General features: G+C 38.2%; 1 pseudogene; it reads right to left on the bottom strand.

Moving 5' to 3' along the window:
* LOC128026848 (myosin heavy chain, fast skeletal muscle-like) overlaps positions 1–16,688 on the bottom strand; it is a 250,397-nt pseudogene that overhangs the window by 224,757 nt on the left and 8,952 nt on the right.

The raw sequence follows: 16,688 nt of genomic DNA, 5'->3' as shown, positions 1-16,688 counted from the left end.
AGCCATATTTTCTGTCTTTTTGCACTTAAATGCTCAAAAACACATACAGTTGTGTGATACTTAAATACTTAACCCTCTGGAGTCTAAGGGTATTTTTGGGGCCTGGAGAAGTTTTGTCATGCCCTGACATTTGTGCTTTTTTTTAGTTTCTTATAAATATCTAAATGATTAAAGTCTAATATCACTTTAATCAGCACAAACTGGGCTATAATAGTATGTAAGCAGCATGTATGTACATGATTATGTTTTTGAAAAAAAAAAAAGAAAAAATGTTATGCGTGGTTAGTGAAAATCTAAAAATGTTAAATCGCTTGAATAAGACCAGCGATTTAACGGGACTTTTGAGAACTGGAGCTTGTAGCCTAGAATTGTTCTTTCTAAGTTATGTGAAAATCATCTTGTTTACTCACTCACAAACAATATATTGATTAAAATTTTCTAAGACTAATATACCACAGTAATATGTGAGTAGGCGTCAACTATCATGAATATCATTGTGATTTACACATGAGAAGACAAAGGCCTGCATAATGAGCTGCATAATGAGCTGCATAATGAGACTTTCAGTCAGCTGTGTCACTGAGAGGGAGGAGTTACAAGAAAGAATGTGAGGACAAAATAAATCTATATAATTTTATGTTTGTAGTTTAATAAGAATATATTTATCATTTATAATATATTTAATTATCTTATTTTCTACAAAAAACATTTGTTTGGAACCCTCATTCATATCCATATGTATATATCCACAAATACCCTCACCTACGTGCATACATACATACCCATATACAGGTACATATACATACCAACATGCATATAGAAACGCTTACATATATACACAAACGCATACATATGCACACCGTCAAATAAACACTAACACTCTTTAACATGTCTGAAAAGGGGTTGGAAGAAGTAAAACTTATTTAATCCTACCCCTTCTCCAGTATTCAAAACTTGCATTTGCAATAATCATCCTGTTTCCAAAATAATAATAATAAACAAATAAATCAAAGAAAATAAATGTAATCATATATCAACAGAAAGTAATCTAATATTATTCCTATAGTAAATTCTAGCGCCTTGACTTCAATTTCTTATTCACATCCCCCTACCATGCCCACATACACATTCATATGCATACACATCTACAAAAAAAATAAAAATATATATATATATATCTCGTCCCACTCACATGTACAGTTCTATCTACACCGTACAAGACCTCAATTCACCTCTAGCTTTCATCTCGATACTTCACAAAAATCATTAGTCTAAATCTCTTTTTAAACAAACTCATGCTTGGACATAGCTTAAGTTCTTGACAGAGTTTATTCCAAACCCTAACACCACAGACTGAAATGCACATCCTCTTCATTGTTGTTCGGACACTCTCTATCCTGAGGTTGCACCTTCCCCTGTAATCATAACCCCCTTTCCTATCCGTAAAAAGTTTCTGTATATTATCTGGTAGTTGTTTGTTCCTGGCTTTAAACATTAACTGAGCTGTTCGAAATTCTACCAGATCTGAAAATTTTAGTAGGCAGGAATTTCTAAATAACTCATTTGTATGATCCTGAAAACCTACCTTGTGTATTATCCGGATGGCTCTTTTCTGGAGTGTGCACAACGGTCGGAGTGAGGATTTGTAGGTGTTACCCCAGGCTTCCACGCAGTAATTTAAATAAGGCAAAATTAATGAAAAGTATATTATATGTAATGCTTTTATATTCATGAACTGTTTGGCTTTACCAAGAATGGAGATACTTCTGGATAATTTAGACTGAACATGATGAATGTGTGGCTTCCAGCTGATCTTGTGGTCGATCATCACCCCCAGAAACTTAATTTCAGTAACTCTATAAATATTTATACCATCTTATCACCATTTTTACATCGCTGTTCCCTTTATACTTCCCAAACAACATAAATTTAGTTTTATCCAAATTCAAAGACAGTTTATTTAAGTCACACCATTTCTTTACTTTGATAAGTTCTGAGGTGATGTCCTCCATAAGCTGTTGCAAGTTTTCCCCAATACCCAAAATATTTGTATCGCCAGCAAACAGAACATATTGCAGTATTTTTGATACCTTACATATATCATTCATGTATAAGATGAATAGTTTAGGACCCAGTACTGACCCCTGGGGGACACCACAAACAATGTCCAAGCATGATGACTGAAAATCACTTATTTTCACAAATTTTTGCCTGTTACTTAAGTAACTTTTCATCCATTGTAAAACAACACCCCTGATCCCATAACGCTCCAGTTTCTTAAATAATATCTCATGATTTATTGTGTCAAATGCTTTTTTAAGATCGATAAAGACAAATTTCTTTTGGTCTATGGAACTGGTGATTTCTTCTATTAATTCCAAAACTGCCAATGAAGTAGATCTTTGTGATCTAAATCCATATTGACTTTCATCAAGTAATTTGTGTTTGTCAATAAATTTGTCTAATCTGTTAACCAACTGTTTTTCTAAGATTTTAGAAAACTGTGGTAGTAGGGAAACAGGCCTATAATTGGTGAAATGGTGTCTGTCCCCAGTTTTGTATATTGGGATGACTTTTGCGGTTTTCATGCTATTTGGAAATTTACCAGTTTGAAAAGAAAGATTACAGATATGTGTCAATGGTCGTACAAATGCTTCAATAACCTTTTTTTTTTTTTTTTTTTACCTTTATTTATATAGTGCTTTAAACAAAATACATTGCGCCAAAGCACTGAACAACATTCATTTGGAAAACAGTGTCTCAATAATGCAAAATGTTTTGAAGAAATTACTCTTCATCCAGTTTTTTATATCGACTATGCATTCCATTAGTTTTTCAAATTGGTGTGTTTCACCGGGCTGCGAGGAAATATAGAGCTGAGTATCATCAGCATAACAGTGAGAGCTAACACCATGTTTCCTGATGATATCTCCCAAGGGTAACATATAACATACATTACTAGCCAGATAATCTAGTAATGTATTTAACTTGTAATTTACCCTGGACTCCAGTTTCTGGAGCTGTTTCTTTCCACCCTTCATGGCCAGACTCTCAGCTTCATCCAGACGGTGCTGCAGGTCTTTGACAGTCATCTCCAGGTTCTTCTTCATCCTCTCCAGGTGAGCACCGGTGTCCTGCTCCTTCTTCAGCTCCTCAGCCAGCATGGCAGCCTGAAATATAAGCCAAATCAAATGAACTAACCAATATAGACAGAAATGTCTTGCATGAAGGTTCCCTTTGTTAGCACATGCTGATAAAAAAAGTCAAATAGCGGTTTAATTTAGAATAGAGCAATAGAATGTAAGCACTCACATCAGTGCCGTAATTTAGATATATTTTTGAGATGGAAAAATGCAGTTTTACAAATGCTAGAAACGTGGCTTTCTAAGGAAAGATTGCGATCAAGTAGCACACCTAGGTTCCTAACTGATGACGAAGAATTGACAGAGCAACCATCAAGTCTTAGACAGTGTTCTAGGTTATTACAAGCAGGGTTTTTAGGCCCTATGATTAACACCTCTGTTTTTTTCTGAATTTAGCAGTAAGAAATTACTCTTCATCCAGTTTTTTATATCGACTATGCATTCCATTAGTTTTTCAAATTGGTGTGTTTCACCGGGCTGCGAGGAAATATAGAGCTGAGTATCATCAGCATAACAGTGAGAGCTAACACCATGTTTCCTGATGATATCTCCCAAGGGTAACATATAAAGCGTGAAGAGTAGCGGCCCTAGTACTGAGCCTTGAGGTACTCCATACTGCACTTGTGATCGATATGATACATCTTCATTCACTGCTACGAACTGATGGCGGTCATATAAGTACGATTTAAACCATGCTAATGCACTTCCACTGATGCCAACAAAGTGTATTGATATAACATATTGGAGTTTTGGCATGAATTATTGGCATGAACCTTACCCCAGACCACACTTTTTAGGTGGACTCTGGTACAGTTCACGGATGCGTACCCAAGTTGAGGAAACATTGTTTATATTATCCAAATGAAGCAAACTCTGATGTCAAACAAACCTAGGTGTAAACCAACAATGCTAAAGTTTGAAAGCCTCCTTAATGTCTCATTTTGACATTAATATGTTACCTTTCTGTACCTGGACAGGTGAGTGTTGGCCTGCTCCTCCTGTTAGGATGACACCAGACATCCAAACCCTTTCAGACGATTACACTCATAACACTGAATATATTGTCTAGAAATTATAAAAACCTCACAATTAAGACATGACATTAGACTTACAGCTTCTTCAGCCTGGCGCTTGTAGGCCTTCACTTTCAGCTGCAGCTTGTCTACCAGATCCTGGAGTCAGATCACGTCCTTCTTGTCTTCCTCAGTCTTTGGGTAAAAGTATTGTTGATGGTCTTAGTTTACCTACGTAAATTATAATGAAATGCAAGTTTCTAAATCCTGTGTAGTTTTACCTGGTTGGTGAGCTCCTTCACTCTCCTTTCATATTTGCGCACTCCTTTCACAGTATCTGCACCACATCTCTGTTCAGCTTCAACTTCAGCCTCCAACTCGCGCACCTTCAGTAGAAAGTCATTGTTGTCATCTGTCAAATCTCTACTATAGCCAGATAATCTAGTAATGTATTTAACTTGTAATTTACCCTGGACTCCAGTTTCTGGAGCTGTTTCTTTCCACCCTTCATGGCCAGACTCTCAGCTTCATCCAGACGGTGCTGCAGGTCTTTGACAGTCATCTCCAGGTTCTTCTTCATCCTCTCCAGGTGAGCACCGGTGTCCTGCTCCTTCTTCAGCTCCTCAGCCAGCATGGCAGCCTGAAATATAAGCCAAATCAAATGAACTAACCAATATAGACAGAAATGTCTTGCATGAAGGTTCCCTTTGTTAGCACATGCTGATAAAAAAAGTCAAATAGCGGTTTAATTTAGAATAGAGCAATAGAATGTAAGCACTCACATCAGTGATGGCCTTCTTGGCCTTCTCCTCTGCATTTCTAGCCTCCTGGACTGCATCATCCACCTCACCTTGAACCTGGACCAGATCAGCCACAAGCTTCTTCTTGGTGTTAATAAGACTTGTATTCTGTGGGATTTAAGCAGGTAGCTTAGAGTACATTTAACTAAAACTCTGTTATCATGTAATCTGAATATGCTTCAAGTATAGTTTTTCTGTACTTGTGAGTGCAGCAGTCCCACACGCTCGCTGGCATCTACCAGCTCTTGCTCCGCCACTTTGCGGCCTCTCTCTGTTTGCTCCAGGCCAGCTCTCAGCTCCTCAATCTCTGCTTGCATCAGGCCATTCCTGCGCTCCACCATGGCCACCTGCTCCTTCATGTCCTCCTGTCCTCTGACAGCTTCATCAAGGTGCAGTTGGGCATCCTGTGGTAATGTTCTTTCTTTGTCAGTTGCATGTCATGCTCAGTTAATTCATGTTTCATATTATCAAACATTTAATATGTGTAGCAATTCTTCATACTACAGACAGATAGCTTGAGCTGGCCTTGGACATTCCTGAGCTGTTTCTGGGCCTCAGCAGCCTGGCGGTTGGCATGACTCAGCTGGATCTCTATCTCATTCAGATCTCCCTCCATCTTCTTTTTAACTCTCAGGGCATCATTCCTGCTCCGGACCTCAGAGTCCAGAGTGCTCTGCATGGAATCAATCACTCTTTGGCTGTTCCTCTTGATCTGTTCTATCTCCTCATCCTTCTCAGCCAGCTTCCTGTCAATCTCACTTTTCACCTGGTTCAGTTCCAGCTGCACACGAAGAATCTTGGACTCTTCATGCTCCAGTGTGCCCTATAAAGGAAAAGGGCAAAATATATCTATCATACGTCATTGTCAAAATATGATATTGCCTCTGTAATTTATGGCAGCATATTTATGAGTGATTTAGAAGAAATAGCAGAATTTAATCATATATGGTTTGAATCACTCCATATTTTATTTATATATTATATATTTTAGTTTTAAATTATTTAAGCAACAGTTTCATGTTAATATTTTAGTAAAGGAATGGCACCTCAGCTTCTTCAAGTGTGGTCTGGATCTCTGATTTCTCAGACTCCACCGTCTTCTTGGCTTTCTCTAACTCATGAATGCTCTTTCCAGTCTCTCCAAGCTGCTCAGTGAGGTCAGAAATCTCCTCTACAGGGTTTAAAAAGCAGAATTGTAATCAGAATTGAAAACTTACCATTATAATGCTTTTCTCTTTTTAATAATTGTTTTTTTTTAAGTGTTATTTACGTTGCAGATTCTTCAGGGTCTCAAGGTGGTCAAGAGCTTCCTCATAGGAGTTCTTCATTTTGAAAAGCTCAGTGCTGAGGGAACGAGCTTCTTTCTGAGCACCTTCTAGTTCAGCCTGGCTTTCCTCATACTTCTGTTTCTGCTCTGCTAGGACCTGAAGAAAAATACATTGTTAATTTGCCAAGTCCATGGATCAAGGTTTAGGATTAAAGATTATCCACATCATTCTCACCTTGTCAAAGTTTCTCTGCTTCTTGTCAAGGTTGGCAGCCAATGAATTTGCCCTCTCAACATCAATCATGAGGTCCTCTACTTCACCCTGCAGTCTCTGTTTGGTCTTTTCCAGAGAGGCACACTTGGAGTTCACAGCTTCAATGGATTCTTCAGCATCCTGCAGACGCTGGGCAAGCTTTATCCTGAAGAAAGTGGTTTAAAATTATGAAATCTTACTATTATTTGAGATATTAAATGTAGGGTCCTGAAGACTTTTTTCTTTGCTGTATTTACTTGGATTCCTCAAGCTCTTCAGTGCGTTGGATGGCATCAGTCTCATATTTGGCTCTCCATTGGGTCACCTCACTGTTGGCTTTAGACATTCCACGCTGGAGTTCAGCTTTGGCCTCCTGCTCCTCCTCATACTGCTCTCTGAGCAAGTCACAGTCATGACGGGCTGACTGAACCGCATGAGCCAGAGCATTCTTGGCCTGTAAAGCAGCATATTTTGAGTTTCCAAAATTTCAATATGTGCAGTTTAGATTATCGAAACTTAATTTTCAAAACTAACTTAATTTTGTATAACTCTACCTTGACGTCTTCCTCAATATGCCTTTTGAGTTCTTCAATTTGCTGTGTATAAGCCTGTTTTCCTCTAGTTAGCTGTGAAACAAGTGCTTCTTTCTCTTCCAGTTGGCGGCTAAATTCACCTTGAAATCATGTTAGAAATATTACTATGAAATATAATAGACATTCTTTTAATAATAAAGGTTTTTATGTGTGTACCTTATTTGCCATGCCTTACCATTTTCAGTCTGAAGTCTTGCATGTTGTGCATTCATGTCATTCAGCGAACATTTTCATCACTCTTGGTCTTGATTTCACTCAGCTGGTTTTCCAGGGTATGGCACATCTTCTCTAAATAAGCCTTAAAAAAGGTAAAGGGTTATAAAACAGATGTTTGTAAAGATGCTTTTTTATTTAATGATTCTCTGTTGGCATTACCTTTGCTTTAGCCACAGCCTCCATGTTGCTTGTCAAGTCATCAATCTCCATCTTGTATTCACTCTTCTCCTTCTCCAGCTTCTGCTTGACCCGCTGAAGGTTGTCAATCTGTTCTCCGAGTTCAGCAACACTGTCTGCCTGCTTCTTTCGGAGAGCTGCAGCTGTAGCTTCATGCTGCAAGGTGGACTCCTCCAGATCACGACGCAACTTCTGGAATTCAGCTTCACGCTTCTTGTTCATCTCAATCTGAGCAGCAGTGGCACCACCAGCTTCCTCAAGCCTCTCGCTGATCTCTTCAAGTTCCCTGGAGAGATCAGCTTTCTGCTTCTCCACTTTAGCACGAGCAGCTCGCTCTGCCTCTATTTCCTCTTCTAGCTCCTCAATACGGGCCTAATTGAGGGGGAAATCTTGATATTTGTAATGTGGATTTTCCCAGCAACTTTGACACATAGAAAAATTAAGGTCAGCATTACCTGAAGTTCTTTAATCTTCTTCTGAAGCTGTGCTCCCAAAGACTGTTCATCCTCAATCTTGCTGAGAAGTTGACTTATCTCAAAGTCCTTCCTGTTTTTAAAATAGTGTTTTGTAAAATGTGCAAAATACCTTTTTTTTTTGTCAAATGTGTAATCATGGGTAGGTTGACATCCACTCACTTTTTGATCTTTTCATCTGATTGCTGTTTGTCATTCTCCAGGTCCATTATGGACTCTTGGGCCAGTTTCAGATCACCCTCAAGCTTTCTCTTGGCTCTCTCAAGGTCCATACGGAGCTTCTTCTCTTGTTCCAGTGAGCCGTCAAGCTATTTTTACAGAAATCCTAGCTTCAAAATCTGCTAGATAGCTTCAGAAATAATACATTTTGATTTGTGTCCTTATTTTCATGTCAAACATCTTACATCGTCCACTTGCTGCTCAAGCTTTGTCTTAGCTTTAGTCAGAGTGTTGACTTTGTCTTCCTCTGCCTGAAGGTCATCAAGAGTCTGCTGGTGTGCCTCTTGGAGGGCTTTCTTCTCTTTGGTCAGCTTGGCGATGCTCTCATCCATTAGGGTTTTCACCTAAATGGAAGCATTGGATATTGGTTTCATTCTCAGAAGCCTGAATCACAATCAATCAGCAGTGCGGCAATGCCAAAAAATACTTACTTTATTTTCTGTTGCATGTTTCTCCTTCTCCACCTTTGCCAAGGTGAGCTCCAGGTCATTGATGTCTTTCTTCAGCTCTGAGCATTCATCCTCCAGTTTCCTCTTCTTGGCAGTCAGTTTAGCATTGATTTCCTCCTCATCCTCCAGTCTCTCGTTTGTCTCTTTGAGTTTGGCCTCAAGTTGTATCTTGCTTTTGATGAGCCCTTCACATCAGCATCAGAGAGGTTTTCAGATTCCTGTTCATTCACATGGATGAAGTTAATGACTAACATTCATAGCTATAGGATCCAAATTAGGATCAGTAAAAGCTGAAATACTCACAGCTGTTACTTGCAGTTGAAGGTCGTTTTTCTCTTGAATAAGTGACACCATTTTCTCCTCAAGCTCCTTCTTTTTAGCTAATGCCTTTGTTAAATCTTCTTTCATTTTTTCATAATTCTCCTTCATTGCTGCCATTTCTTTCTCAGTCTCTGCACTCTTTAGAAGAGGCATGATCTTGAAGTACAGCTTCATCCATGGCCAATGTTTCACATTCATGAATGAGCGGATGTTGTATTTGATGGAATAAATTGATTCTCTGTGTAAATTGCAATCAGTAAATCAGTCATTATCAATATTTGGTACTAAACAGTTGTGTTCCACTGTTGTTCCACTCCTCTCCATCATTTTGACAAACTCTTTCCTCATGACGTATCCACGACACAAAGCCTGAGTCATGGTAACCAGTGTTGCTAGTTTCTCATCTCTCATCTCCTCAAGAGTACCCAACAGACCAGCTTTGAAGAACACCTACGAGTATAATAAAAATATATTAGTGGTACAGTGTTGAAGAAGCTAAGTAGTCTAAAATGTAAACTTTACCTGCATCACTTCCGGTGGAGAGAACGCTGGCATGTTTGGTTGCCGCTTCTCCACTCTGCAATTTTAATTGTTTTTTTTTTTTTCATTGTTTATTTATTTATTATTATACGCTATTGTTGGATTCCAACCTTTGGTTGTGCTATGACATTCCTGACTGGGATCGGACACACTCGCGCTGTGCCTGGATTTTTCACTCCTGTGCGCTCACTCGTGTAACCGTGCTTCAGAAGATCTGTTTTATTGCGCTTTTGGATTTACTCGGACATTTTAGGCTGGATCTAACGGTGTCCTGTGTAGCAGTCTCTGATCTTAGGCTCATCACAACATCTTTGTCCTTATTTTGACATTGCTATGTGGATCTGTCTGCTATCTGCTGTCATCTGTATTTTGCCAGTGACTGGGCTCTGTGGAGAGCGGATCCTCGAACTCCCGGACCACGCTATGATAAGGTACTCTCTGCCTGAACTGCTTTCACAGAAACACCAGTTGGGGCTCAATATACGTGTTCGTGAAACTTTACGATCACTTCACCTTCTACGTCGACCTAAATATGTTCATAGGGGTTCACAGCGGAATTTTAACATCACAGGGACTGACATTAAGGTCTTATGTTCCCGTCCCGCATGTACTGATATTAAACAAAACATCTCTCGTGGTGTTTGCCCTGCGAACTTATGTTATCCACAACAAGTGTCTACAACATACTCTGATAAAGTACGCCCTGGTTCCATCAGGTTTGCCCATCTCAATGTACGCTCTTTAAACAAAAAGTCTGATTTACTCTATGACATCATCTTGGACAAAAAACTTGATGTCTTCTGTATTTCTGAAACTTGGCACCAACAGAATGACTTTTTAAATCTTAATTTATGTACTCCACCGGGATATAGATATCTTGACAAATCCAGAGCAACTGGAAAAGGCGGTGGCCTTGCTGTTGTTTACAGTTCTGATGTCTCTGTAACTGAAATTGTTGTTCCTTCTGTTTTATCGTTTGAGAGTATTGTTTTTAAAATTAGCGGTGCTTCTCCTGTTCTGATCTTGTTTATCTATCGGCCACCAAAGAGTAACCCTCTGTTCTTTGATGAACTCACAGAGCTAATTGCATTTGTGAATCCCCTTTGTCCATCTATGATTCTTATTGGAGATATTAACATTCATGTTGACAATCCTAGTTGTAATCATACTGCTAATTTGATGGAGATTCTGGACTGTTTTAACCTGATACAGCATGTCAAATTTCCAACTCATAGAAAAGGTCATACACTGGATTTAGTATGTACAGCCGGTGCTGACATAAATCAGCTTGAAGGTAAAGATTTGTGTATTAGTGACCATAAGCTCTTGAGTTTTAACTTATCTGTTTCTCTGCAAAAACTGCAAAAGAGGGTTATTAGTTTTAGGAATCTTAAAAATATCGATCTTAATCAATTTTCATGTATGATAAATGACAGTTCTGCAGGAAATACTGTTGATCATTATAATTCAATTTTATCATCAACACTAGATGTGCTGGCCCCCAAGAAGGAACGTGTTGTTTCATTTTTGAAATCATCACCCTGGTTTACTACTGAGCTCAGGGCTCTAAAAGCAAAAAATAGGCAGTTGGAACGACAATTTAAAAAATCAGGGCTCACTGTCCATAAACTTATGTATGATGAGCAATTGGTTCAGTACAGCGATGCCCTCAAAATAGCAAGAGCTGAATACTACTCTCAAATCATTAATGATGGTACTGCTAATCCGAATAAGATGTTTAAAGTAATCAACAAACTTCTTAAACCTTCCAATTCACTTATTTGTTCCACTGTGCAGCAGTGCAATACGTTTTTAAATTTTTTTGCTGATAAAATTGATAATATTTATCAGTCTATTACTTGTGCCTCTATAAGTGTACCTCCTGAGATTCAGCCTTTAAATTGTCCGTCTACTTGGTTCTCTAGTTTTAAAACGGTCACCATTGATTACATTTCCAAATTAATTATGACTATGAGTTCCTCTACCTGTACCTTGGATCCTATTCCAACTCATGTTCTCAAAGAGTGTCTGCCAGCTATCAGTCCTCTCATTTTGAACATTGTAAATACTTCCATTACCACTGGACTTGTTCCTCAAGCCCTTAAGGTTGCCTCCATCACACCAGTTCTCAAAAAGCCTGGGTGTGATGTGTCTGATCTGTCTAATTACAGGCCAATATCTAATCTTCCTTTTTTGGGGAAGGTTTTGGAACGTGTTGTTGTGTCACAACTTCATTCACACTTGTCCATGAACGATCTTTTAGAACCTTTTCAATCTGGGTTTCGTTCTGGACATAGTACTGAGACTGCCTTGGTCCGAGTTATGAACGATCTCCTCGTCTCTGCTGACTCTGGTGCCCTTACTATTTTGGTGCTCTTAGATTTGAGTGCAGCCTTCGACACGGTGTGTCACTCTATACTGCTTGAGAGACTCGAGACCTGGCTTGGTATTTCTGGAACAGTGTTGGAGTGGTTTAAATCTTACTTGACTGATCGTACCCAGTTTGTTATTTTAGAAAATAATAAATCTAACGTTGGACAGGTGTGTCATGGTGTTCCTCAGGGGTCTGTCCTTGGCCCGATACTTTTTAATATTTACATGCTTCCTTTAGGGCAGATTATCAGAAAGTATGGTCTCGGGTACCACTTCTATGCTGATGATACACAGATTTATATTAGCACAAAAACTATCACAGGTGTATCAGAAACCCTTTCTGACTGTCTCCAGGAAATTAAATTATGGATGTACCAAAATTTTCTTAAATTAAATGGTACAAAGTCCGAGGTTCTTTTAGTTGGTACCCCTGCAGCTACCTGTAATGGTAAAAATTTTAATTTGGAGATTGAAAACAATCTACTGTCTGCATCACCACAAGTACGCAACCTTGGAGTAATTTTTGATTCTCACTTGACACTTGAAGCACATATCAAGAGCATTTCAAAATCTGCATTTTTCCATCTAAGGAATATTGCTAGGATCAGGTCCTTTCTTTCATTACCTGATGCAGAAAGGCTTGTCCATGCACTTGTGACCTCTAGGCTTGATTATTGTAATGCCCTTTATCTTGGACTACCAGCAAAATCTATTAAGCGCCTCCAACATATACAGAATTCAGCTGCTCGTGTTCTTACACATACTCCTTTTCGTCAGCATATCTCTGGGGTGCTTAGGAACCTTCATTGGCTCCCGGTCCATGACCGTATTGATTTTAAAACTCTTATCTTAACGTATAAAGCTTTACATGGAATTGCACCATCATATATATGTGATTTAATTAGATTATATATGCCCTCTCGATCTCTCCGTTCTGCCAACTCTCTTCTACTTAAACAGCCTTCTTGTAGACTGAAAACGATGGGTGAAAGAGCCTTCTCTGTGTCCGCCCCCAGATTGTGGAATGCACTTCCTTCAACTATTAGGAATGCACCAACACTAACAAGTTTCAAGAAACAGTTAAAAACCCATCTTTTTAAGATGTCTGTGTCCTAATTGGTGACACTCGATGTATATTCTATTATACTTGTTGTTGTTTTCTTTTTCTTTTTTTTAATGTATTTTTAATGTATTTATTTTTGTACTGTACTTAGCACTGTAGCGCTTTGGGTATAAGAAAAGCGCAATATAAATAAAATGTATTATTATTATTATTATTATTATTATGGTATTTTGCCAATTATAATGATGTTATAAAATAGTCTAAAGTAGTATATCGACATACAAAGGATTTATACAAATATTGCTACAAGTGTGACTGCATGATATAACTTGCTGTTAATAATGTTCATCGTCTGCTGACTACGTCTTATATACATTTTTCTGAAAAATCCTTTCATATGCACACAAACTAACAGTCACCATTTATAAGCTACTACAAAATATTGTAGAAATTAAATTTTCTGTAAAATTATTTTTAATGATTTATATTGTAAAAGGTAATTTACAAATAAACTTAAATTGAATTGAATTGATTTCTGTGGTTTTATCACTGATGCAACAGTTTGGGGAGGCATGAAAATGTCCCAAGCAAAAAAGGGATAGAAATCCATATAGAAATGTTATGATTGTGTGGTGTGGCATTAAGATTTGTTTTCAGTAGAATTATGCAAATGATCAAGTCATTAATTATGATTAGAGTACTTTTGGTGTTGGTGGTGCAGGATATTTACTGGGTAACTCACCTTGGTGTGTCCAAACTTGTATTGGGTGTGGTCAACATCAATAGAGCCCAAGAGTTTCTCTGAAGCCTTTTTGTTGTCAATGAAATGTCCCTCAGGGATGACACTAGCATTTAATACTTTGTACCTAGAAAACATTAAGGTAAGATTTGTTTTTGTGAAGTCACATAATGGATGAAATCACAATTTTGAAATGTGGATTAGCTTAGGTGGTGTATTATTTCTAATTAATTTGTTGAAACAGGAGTAGTGTCTTTACCTCTGCTTGAAGTCACCATATAGGTTTCTGCTGGGGAAACCCTTCCTGCAGATTCTGATACCCTCCAGCACACCATTACATCTGAGCTAGTGGATTACTAGGAATTTCTCCATCAGACCTTCAATGCAAATGTTCATAATGTTTTAAAAATATTTTAAAACAATAATCCATTTGAGTTTTTGGGGATCAAGTTTACCTGGAGTCTTAGACTCATTAGGAATCAAGCAACGCACAAAGTGAGGGTGAGTGCTTCTTAGGTTAGTCATCAGCTTACCCAAATTCTCCTGTGGAAGTATTTGTCATTAATATAGTTTTTCATATAGAAGACATTAAAAATCTTGATCAAAAGAAAGATTACGTTTACCCTAAAAAGTGCAGTGCGTCGATTTAAAGGTGTGGATTAACAGGTTAAATGGGCATGCACTGAAATGGGTTGTTGTGAACAGAGCTGTTTTTGACAGGGTAAAAAGGATGTTATTTTACACTACCATGGATATTTTTTACCCAAGTATGTTATTGACTCATCATTAAGACCATAAAGAATCATATCAACTTGTGGAAAATGGACATCCAATGACCCCTTTAAAGTAACTTCTCTGTCAATGCTAGCTTAGATTGATAAAATATTTTTTTTTTCATTGACTGTAGAGACTCATGGATCATTAATATGTCATGCTTACATAATCCTCTCTTTTTGTCTGCTTTTTAATAAGCAGGCTTCTTGCATGTAATTACAACATGAAGAAATTTAAGAAATGCATATGTTCATACCTTCAGCAGCTCCATGTGCGGCATACAGCAAGGCCAGCACTTTTAGTGATGATTTTTGGTAAAGTTGTACGACATAAGTAGACATTTTAATGTACTGAATGCCCTCTTACCTTCTCAATGAGCTCAATGCAGGCAGCCAAGTCCATACCAAAGTCAATGAACTCCCCATCAATGCCTTCTTTCTTGTACTCCTCTTGCTCCAGAACGAACATGTGGTAGTTGAAGAATTGTTGCAGTTTCTCATTTGTGAAGTGTATGCAAAGCTGCTCCAAGCTGTTGAACTGAAAATCATTCAGAAGCAAGTTCTTACTGCTAACTGTTATCTTTTATATTGTGATTCCTACAGAGACATTAATGACTGATGCTCACATCAAAGAACTCAAATTCAGCGATGTCCAGCACACCAATGAAGAACTGTCTAGGCTGCTTCATGTCCAGCATCTCATTGATTCGGACAACCATCAACAAGAACATTTTCTCATAGATAGACTTGCAAAGAGCAGAGACTGCATTGTTCACCTGAAAAATTTAAAGATCAGTGCAATTGATATTAGAATTAATTTCTTTCCAAAAATAATTGTGTTTTCTCAATGTCTATTGGACATTTCTAGGTTTTTTCATCTATGGAGAAGGTAAGTGATCACCTGTGGTACTGTCTGGCCTTTTGTCACCATCTCATTCCCGAACTTCACTCTGGGGAAGCACAGAGCTTTCAGCATGTCAGCGGAGTTGATGCCCATGAGGTAAGCAATTTTATCAGAACAGTTATATGCATTACTTTCACCAATGAAGTCAATGTTAGCATGCTAATTTGTGTTAATAATACAACCTACCCTCAGTGCCGTCAGGTTCAGCCTGCTCCTCTCTCTGCTTCTGTTTGAACTTCATGTTGCCATGATGCATCACAGCACCTGTTAGCTTGTAGATGCTGATTTTCTCATCAGCACTGAAGCCCAGAATGTCAATGGCTGTCTGTTTTTACACAAACCAAATAAAACACAAAATGGATTAATATGTAGTTTATATTGCATGTCAAGCAGTATTTACGCCAGTTCATGATATTGTTTTTCCTTTTAATTTCATGCCAGATACATTGATTGTAATCTGAAAATGACTCTAATACTACTTATAAAAACAGATTTGTCCACATACATCTGTGGCAATGAACTCCTCCACATCATTGATGCTCTTGACAGTGATTTCACCCTGGCTGATCATTGGATAGTCATAAGGGTTGGTGGTGATGAGCACGGCCTCTGTAAAGAGTTGATGTGAAACATGTTAACAGTGCTCTTACACTAGGAAATAACTAAAACAGACAATCCTGTAGATTTCTCACCGAGCAGCTCTGGCTTGTGTCCAGTCATGAGCTGGTAGAAGATGTGGTAACTCCTCTCAGCTGACAGCTGGAATGTCACTCTCAACTTTTCCAGCAGATCTGTAAAACGTGATGAAAAAAGAAATTGAGTTCAATTGATTAATCCACTTTTTAGTCTTCAAATAAAAATATTTGGTTTAAAACAGTATTGACTCATAAGTTTCAATATCAGCTGAAGCCAGTTTTCCAGTGGTGCCAAAGTGAATCCTGATGAATTTACCCTACAGAGATTGAAATCATTTACAAAAGCTCCACTGTTTGGCATTGCTGAAATGCTGAAATGATTCATAAGCGCAACTTACAAAACGAGAGGACTTGTCGTTCCTCACAGTCTTGGCATTACTATAAGCCTCCAGCAGAGGGTTGGCTGCCACGATCTGGTCCTCAAGTGATCCCTAATGTATTTGTAGGCAGTAGATAGTAGATATGTGGGGAAGCACAAAAACTGTGATCAATAACACGTCTAGAATAAGCTGCATTTTTCCAGGGACTGGCTCCGGCTTTTTCGGTCCAGACATCGCACCAACTGTTGCAAAGTACTGAATGACACGTTTTGTGTTCACAGTCTTTCCTGCACCAGATTCTCCATTGAAAAAAGTTCATCAATTAATCATAATTCTTCAATTAATTTATTTACACAC

Source organism: Carassius gibelio, chromosome A14, assembly GCF_023724105.1.
Source record: "Carassius gibelio isolate Cgi1373 ecotype wild population from Czech Republic chromosome A14, carGib1.2-hapl.c, whole genome shotgun sequence".
NCBI classification, from domain to species: Eukaryota; Metazoa; Chordata; class Actinopteri; order Cypriniformes; family Cyprinidae; genus Carassius; species Carassius gibelio.
Note: the sequence above shows the minus strand (reverse complement) of the source record. Positions and strands in the feature narration are given on the sequence as shown.